General features: G+C 43.4%; 1 long non-coding RNA gene across 1 annotated transcript; it reads right to left on the reverse strand.

Moving 5' to 3' along the window:
• Positions 1-773: 773 nt before the first annotated feature.
• LOC311117047 lies at positions 774-8,157 on the reverse strand. The gene is made up of 4 exons (XR_014611553.1): positions 8,080-8,157; positions 1,244-1,324; positions 1,013-1,085; positions 774-824 (listed from the first exon to the last, which is right to left on the reverse strand). It is a non-coding gene; the product is annotated as an uncharacterized lncRNA (long non-coding RNA).
• Positions 8,158-8,385: the final 228 nt, after the last annotated feature.

Here is an 8,385-nt window from a genome sequence, read left to right on the forward strand (position 1 = left end):
ATTATGCAACATTTTAGTTCTGTTTCCCCCAGATTATCTGGCTATTAAAAAAGCAATGCCTACATTTGCCAATGATGAGTAAAGGCCGTTTGGCTCCTTTCAGGACCGCCAGTGCTTCTGTGATCGCCATATGGTCAGCCATACTCACAGGAGGAGGTGGACTACAGGGCACCTCTCTGACAAAGGAAATAATAAATAATAGGTCAAACATTAAACATGTTACCTAGCAACTGTATTGCATATGTAAATACATCATGAAGGTCTATCGAGGCTTATTGCTATTCTCTGATGAGAATATTTTGATATAGTGCTATATTTTCTAAGTAATTTAATTTCTGGTTCACTTCAGACGTTAAAAGGTATAACAAAATAAAATAAAAATGACTACGGTGATGTGAATTCAGAGGTATACATATTCAACAGTAACGCATTAGTATACATTTTAAATGGATGAAAGACAGTGATGGCCACTAACCTGGCTCTGCTCCTGTCCAATTTAGCATTGACCATGTCCCCAGATATGTCTACGTATACAGCACCTGGACGTCCATACATGCTAGTGCGTGCTGCCTTAGACAGACCAAACACCCTTCCATTCAGATCAATTAAGGCTGTGCTGTGCTCTTATGAAGCAGTTAAGGTACCTTGCTAAGCTGGAAAATTAGAGGTCAGAAAACAGACAATTGCAGGTGATACCAAATGATATGAAGAGGACTACACAGAGGGAGTCAGAGTAGACTGTATACCTTCTCTACCACTGAGGAGATCATATCCAGACTGCTAGACCTAGCAGAGAACTTACTGTACAATCTGCATGCCTCCACCTGACAGAGAAAGAGGACCACAAATAACAAATTATTTCCTCTTTCAGCAATTAAACTGCTAGGGCCAGTTTCCCAGACAGAGATTCTCTATTGAGTTTGCTTTTTAGGCCATGACTAGGCTTAATCTGTGTCCCGGGATACCATCCCCTAATGTTCAATAGTCAGAAATGTCATGGTTGAATCGGTACCTGTGGAAACTCTTGAAACGCCCCAGTGGTCTCTTGGTTTTGATCAGAGGAGCCTCCAATAACAATCACAGGCCTACAGAGAGAGAGGTATCACACAATGACATCAACTGACAAGCTGAGATAGTTTGGAGTCCTCAGATCATTTTTTGCAGTGTGCGGATAGCATCCCTTCTTTTGAAAGGCCACTGAACATGAGTAGTAGGGTCTTCTGTTTGTGGAGTTCTAGCATACCAGCAGTTCATGTTAGCATTGGCCATTGCACCAAGTGAATGGATGAGTCCCGGTCCAGACACAACCAGACATGCACCTGGACTGGAGAGGAACAGACAGACAGAGGGACAGACAGGAAGACAGGCAGACAGACACACAAAGGGTCAGACAGACAGGCAGACATAATTAGCAATGCAAAAAAGCTATGAAACTGACCCTCACACACTACACGCTCCTGTAGTCTATGTAAGGGTAGTTAATATCACATGATTTGGGGAGAGCTGGTTTAGTAATAAAAAGGTGGCTTAGGGCTTGTTCATTGCGCATTCCCACATACTTGATTCCTGAGGCTTGAGCTGCCATAGCTACTTCAATGACTGGAACACCAACTATTCCAAACATATATTCTACATTCTGTAGAGAGATACATGTAGATACAGTATATTTACATTTTTTAAAACATTTTTAGTCATTTAGCAGACGCTCTTATCCAGAGCGACTTACAGTTAGTGAGTGCATACATTTTCATTCTGAATTGTATATGAATTGTTACAATGTAGTTTAGATTTTCTTTGCATTGACACACACATTGGCATGCATCAACAAGGGTGTTAACACAGAGCTGCCAACTCTCACGCTTTCGCCGTGTGACACACGTTTTTGCCTGTTTTCACACGCACTCACGCCACACATCCAATTTCTCAAGCAAAAAAAATCGGCAGAGACTCGTTCGTTCGTTTTTTCAAACTCCCCGACGGTAGATGAGCGCCAATGAACCATATGTGCTGCACCCCGAAGTTAGCGACAGAAGAAGAGATACCATTGCCGTGAAAGTCAACATAAGATGAGCAGGTCACTACCTTTTTTTTTTTTTTGGCATTTAGCAGACGCTCTTATCCAGAGCGACTTACAGGAGCAATTAGGGTTAAGTGCCTTGCTCAAGGGCACATCGACAGATTTTTCACCTAGTCGGCTCGGGGATTAGAACCAGCAACCTTTCGGTTACTGGCACAACGCTCTTACCCACTAAGCTACCTGCCGCCCTGAAGAAGTCTGATAAGAAGCTGAGCTGAGACTAGGTATGTAACAATGAAATGTCGTCCAATTGAATACTCACTCTCTTAAACTTTAAATCTTGAAATAAATTATTTGTTTGTGCGTGTGAACATGATTTAGTGTGGTGAATGTAAACTCAGCTGATTTCGAACAGGTAAGATGTATTCCAAAGAATTTAACATAAATACAGGAAATGTGTGCAATAGAAGTAGGTATGTTTTTGTAACTGAGAGTAGAGTTATTAAACCAACATGACCATTTTAATTGTTTAAGGTTTCAAAGATGTCCCGTAAGAGACCTTTGCCAGGACAAAAGCAAAACCTTTTATTTTATTTAAAGAACCAGCCAAGTGAGAAAAGACAGACAAACACACTGACAGAACAGCCAGAACGATTGATAGAAACGACAGGACAACAGACAGAGGAGCAACACAAAGGACAGAGAGAGCAGGAGACAGGACAGACTGACAAACAAGCAGAGGAGCAACAGACAGGACAGATTGACGCACATGCAGAGGAGCAACAGACAGGACAAATAGAACAACCAACAGGGCAGATGGAAGAAGACACAGAGGGACAGAAAGAAGAGACCCCCCCAATCCAACAGCAGGGCCAGAAGAGTCGTGCTCTGGCTGGAGCAGCAACATATAGATCCATTTTCAAAAATGAGTGGACCTCTTCATGGCCATTTATTACCAGAGGGAGCCTCAACATGCACTACTGGTGTGCAGTCTGCCGTATTGAAAACTCATGTTGCCACCAGGGTGTGACAGATGTAGTGCGCCATATAAAAAGCAAAAGGCCACCAAGATAAGCAACGAGCTCTCCTGTCCACAGCCACAATATCCCAATATGCAATGGCCGTTCCATCTGTTGGGGGTATGTCTGCACAAGAGGTTAAGGTATGATATGTGTAATGATTCTGTCAAGGTTCAATCAAGAGTTTTGTGTTCTAGTTGATCACGGTAAAGTCATGGTTGATAGTTTTGACTAATTTGTGGTTTGTATTTCAGTGTAGTACAGTCCAGTTTTCTTAATTTGAGATCTTAGTTGCTGAATGTGTTTTTTACCTGTGCCCTATTATCGCAGGCGTCTATTTTAAATAAACTATGGTCTTTTGGGAGGATTAATAATTTTTAATTTCTTACAGACAAGGGCTGAGGTCAAAATGACAGCTGGGTTGGTAGTTCACAACGTCCCCCTAGCCTTTGCGGACCACCTGGGGCCTCTCCTAAAAGAATGTTTCGGAGATTCGAAGACAGCGCAGGAGTACAGGTGTGCCAGGACTAAGTCATCCTGCATTACCAATGAAGCACTCGCACCATATTTCACACAGGAGCTTGTGAAGGAGATGAAAAAAGCCCTGTATACCCTTGTTACGGATGGGTCGAATGACACTGGTCCAATGTTCACAGCTGCATTGTAAACTGAGAGACCAATGCAGTTCTCCCAAGGGATGCCATGCTCCTCTATGGTGGAGTTCATTTTGGCGAAGATCTCACTTGCTGGCCCACATCTCCTCCCACTTGTTGTGCACATATTTAAGAACTGGTGGACAACTTTGCTGCCCATGAAGACCCGGACAGTAAGCGGGTTCATCTTTTCCACTCCTATAATGACAAGTTAGAATCATACAGATGTTCATGTTATTAGATGTTTAAAAATACACAAAGCACATGTTTTGCAGATGAGAAAAATCTCAAATAGTTTGTGAAATACCAGCAGCAACTACATGGATTGTTAGTCACATACTTGTATTAATGACAACCTCTTGTTTTGTGTTATTTATTGATTGATTCAAGATGAAAATCAGGCCAGGTTCAAGAGACTTGTGCAGACATTCACTGTCCCCATGACAGAAGTGTACCTGCTGTTCTTCCAAGCCACCGTACCAACTTTCACTTCTTTCAACTTGCTGCTTCAGAGAGAGCAGTCATCAATATTTTTGTTACATGATGAGGTGGGATTGGATTTTGCAGTTTTTTTTCATTCTGTGTTTCTTGCTGATATCTGCAGGGGTCCTCTAAAACAGGTTTCACCTACTATTTTTGTAAATGTCTGTTATAGATGGTGAAATTGGTACGCAAGCTATGTTCCAAGTTTATGGTTCCAGCAGCTCTGCAGTGCCATGAGGAGCCTTGTGAAATTGCCTTTGAAGAAAAGGCAAACCATTTACCAGGTTAGTATTTGACTATTATTATGATCAAACACTGTGATATGTGATATTTAGCCTTGTACATTATACCGATATGCTGTATTGGGTTCACAACCAGGGCTAAAATTAACAGATTACTCCACGAGGGTGACATCACACCACAGCAGGTGGATTCATTCCATGAAGCTGTGTTGTGTTTCCTAACAAGTGCTGTGGACTATGCACTTAAGAAGCTGCCACTGGAAGAGCCACTGATCAAGCACGCACAATTTGTAGATGTACGGCAGAGGGCTGAAAGTGACATCGAAGATGTCCTGTACTTTGTTGAAAGGTTCGTTTTTTTTCTCTAATTATTGTCTTTCATCTTAGCTAAAATACCCTGTGTTTTATGATGAGGTGTGTTCACTCCTAAACTGCACATGAGATATTCTTATTCTCCTCAAAGATGTGTATGAACTGCTGCTGGTTGATGACTATATACCTAAAACGTAACAACTTGTAACTCTACTTTCATAAATAGGTTTCCCCATCTCCTCCCATACCATTGGCCAGAGGAGCATGACCTTCTGGGTGAGGAGTTTCTAAATTATCAGACCATGCCAATGATATCCCTGCAGGACTAAACTGAAATGGAAAGCTTCTGGGCTGAAATGGCAACCCGGAAGCATAATGTAATTTTTTTTTCCTTTTTTGTCTTTTCTTTTGGCAGGTGTGGCTTGGCTACATCTGTTGCTTAAAATTGTTGCATGCATATATGTGTCATGCATGTTTCAAATTATGCATGTTTTTATCTGAACTTTGTTAATGGATCAACCTACAGTATATTCACAGTATTAATCAATAAAAAATCAAGGTATGTTTTTCCATTGTGTTTTGGTGCATTTTCCATAGGTGACAGGAGCCAAAGAATTCGAGAGGCTTGCTGCCGTCGCCAAGCTTGTCCTGGTGTTGCCCCATGCAAACGCAGATGCTGAGAGGGTGTTTTCAGTTGTGGGACTGAACAAAACCAAGAGAAGAAACAGCCTAGCATTGGATGGCACCCTGTCCTCAATAATGACCATAAAGATGGCCAATCTGGAGCCCTGCTTCAAATGGGAGCCCCCCTCCGATATCATCAAGGCCTCCAAGAAGGCCACAGGCCAGTATAACCATGCCGACAGATCATAGACAAGAGGCCCATTTGAGATGAGCCAGGTCTGCGCAGAATCGATTACCAGCGATCACCGCCCAATGCATGCTGGTTAGATTTGTGTCCGACTTGATCCCGACTTTCTCTGACGTCATGCACACGCGGGCAACGATAACCTCATGAGATCAAGGCAGCCGCAGTTCTGAGATGCAGGCAGTGCAATTGCTTTTCACCGACTGCAGGACCCAGGCGGACCCAGGACAAAAACTCACTATGTTAACATATGCTATTCCACATAAACATCTAAATGTTTTTCTACAACAATATTAATAGTTAGCTATACCAGTGCAATGACCTATGGCACACTTTCACAACTCGTAGTGCTACATTCTCACTGCCAAGGACATGATCAGCGACTAATATATTCTTAGCAACACGGTTACACAGTATAACACTGTTTTATATAAATTGCACACACTTCACCTGAGCTTTTAGTGCCTCTGCAATGAGCTGAGCCCCAGTCACATCTTCCATTATTATTGTCGAGAAATCTGTTCAAAGTGCAAACGCGGTTAGCAATGCTTTCTTGGACTTGTTGTTCAGTAGCTTATAAATCGTGTTTAGATCTCTTGCAAATCATTAGTTTTTGTCTGCTTTCCAGCATGCATTACATGAGTAGCTTTTTCTTCTTCAGTGGGGTTTATAGACAGTTGGCATCCAACGTTATGGTGCATTACTGCCCCCTATTGTACAGAAGTGTGGACATGAGCCGTGCAATAGCAGTCATGAATATTTAATAAACTAGTAGCATTTTTCTTTTTTTATTGCAAGAAATACATAATAAGCCCTCATTATGTGTTTATAACTGCACTTAACTTAACACTTAACTCAATTAAGTCATTATGAGTGTATGACAGTATGAAAAAAATTTAAAATTATGCACTCACTAACTGTAAGTCGCTCTGGATAAGAGCTTCTGCTAAATGACTAAAATGTAAAATGTAAATGACTTGAGTGTATGCATTATAGATATAGGCTTTTTTTTTTTTTTTTTTTTTGTCATTTAGCAGACGCTCTTATCCAGAGCGACTTACAGTTAGTGAATAAATATATATATGTATATATTTTTTTTTACTGGCCCCCCGTGGGAAACGAACCCACTCCCCTGGCGTTGCAAACGCCATGCTCTATCAACTGAGCTACATCCCTTCCGGCCATTCCCTCCCCTAACCTGGACGATGCTGGGCCAATTGTGCGCCGCCCATGAGTCTCCCGGTCGCGGCCGGCTGCGACAGAGCCTGGATTCATAGAAAGTGTTACAAATGTTCTCCTGTCATCTTATAGGAGATCCATTCATGGATTTAGTTATGGCTTGAGAATGTGACTGGTCTACGGAGTTCTCCTTTATGTCTGTCTTTGTATGTGACAACAACTTTTCTGTATTATGTGTATTTCCACAATCAATAATCATAAACGGTACTTCACTATGAATACTTTTGACTATGTGGTTTGAAGTACTTTACCGTTATCTTGCACATACATGAAGACTACTATAGACAGAAATCAATGCAGTAATGTTTTATTAAATAAAGGCTCTGATTAAAATATAATATTAATAAAATCAGGCATTTGGCTAATTCTTCTTCCCAGAAGCTCCTCTGAATGGTTTGGAGATGGCTCTGGAGAGAGCGTGTAACACCCTGACTATGAGTGGGCGTTTACGGGACTGGGACTCCTGGGGAGCAGGGGCCGGTGTGGTTGTCAGGTCCTTCTTGGGAGGGGAAGTGGATGGAACCTCTGGAACCTCACACTCAGCATCTGTCATAAGAACATTTCATAATCAGAAAATGAATGTGTGTGTTTGTGTCTGTCCGTCTGCCTGCCTGCCTGTCCGTCTGCCTGCCTGCCTGCCTGTCTGTCTGTCTGCCTGTCTGCCTGTCCGTCTGCCTGCCTGCCTGTCTGTCTGTCTGCCTGTCTGCCTGTCCGTCTGCCTGCCTGCCTGTCTGTCTGTCTGCCTGCCTGTCCGTCTGCCTGCCTGCCTGTCCGTCTGCCTGCCTGCCTGCCTGTCTGTCTGTCTGCCTGTCTGCCTGTCCGTCTGCCTGCCTGCCTGTCTGTCTGTCTGCCTGCCTGTCCGTCTGCCTGCCTGCCTGCCTGCCTGCCTGCCTGCCTGTCTGTCTGTCTGCCTGCCTGTCCGTCTGCCTGCCTGTCCGTCTGCCTGTCTGTCTGCCTGCCTGCCTGTCCGTCTGTCTGCCTGCCTGTCCGTCTGCCTGTCTGTCCGTCGGTCTGCCTGTCTGTCTGTCTGTCTGTCTGTCTGTCTGTCTGTCTGTCTGTCTGTCTGTCTGTCTGTCTGTCTGTCTGTCTGCCTGTCCGTCTGCCTGCCTGCCTGCCTGTCTGTCTGTCTGCCTGCCTGTCCGTCTGCCTGTCTGTCCGTCGGTCTGCCTGTATCTGTTGTCACTGTTTTAACAAGCTTGTCATAGGGTGATACATCAATATGACATTATCGATGCTTATCACTTACCCTGTGAAATATGAGTCTCTCTGAGACGTTTGGTAGGCAGTGCATCCTGTTTAGGGTGGCTCTTCGGTTCCCCTTTTGTCTTGAACAGCTGTTGACAAAACACATCAGGACAACTGAGCCTGTGTAAAATACAGAGTGTGCATCCCAAAAGGCACCCTATTCGCTACGTAAGGCACTACTTTTGAAAAGGGCCCATAGAGCGCTGGTAAAAAGTAGTGCACTATATAGGGAATAGGGTGCCATTTGGGACATAGCCATTGACTCTCTCCCATGTGTATTAGGATTGCATTACAGCGTCCTCACTCA

Source organism: Coregonus lavaretus (genome assembly GCF_964263955.1).
Source record: "Coregonus lavaretus genome assembly, contig: HAP1_SCAFFOLD_1334, whole genome shotgun sequence".
In the NCBI taxonomy this organism is placed as follows: domain Eukaryota; kingdom Metazoa; phylum Chordata; class Actinopteri; order Salmoniformes; family Salmonidae; genus Coregonus; species Coregonus lavaretus.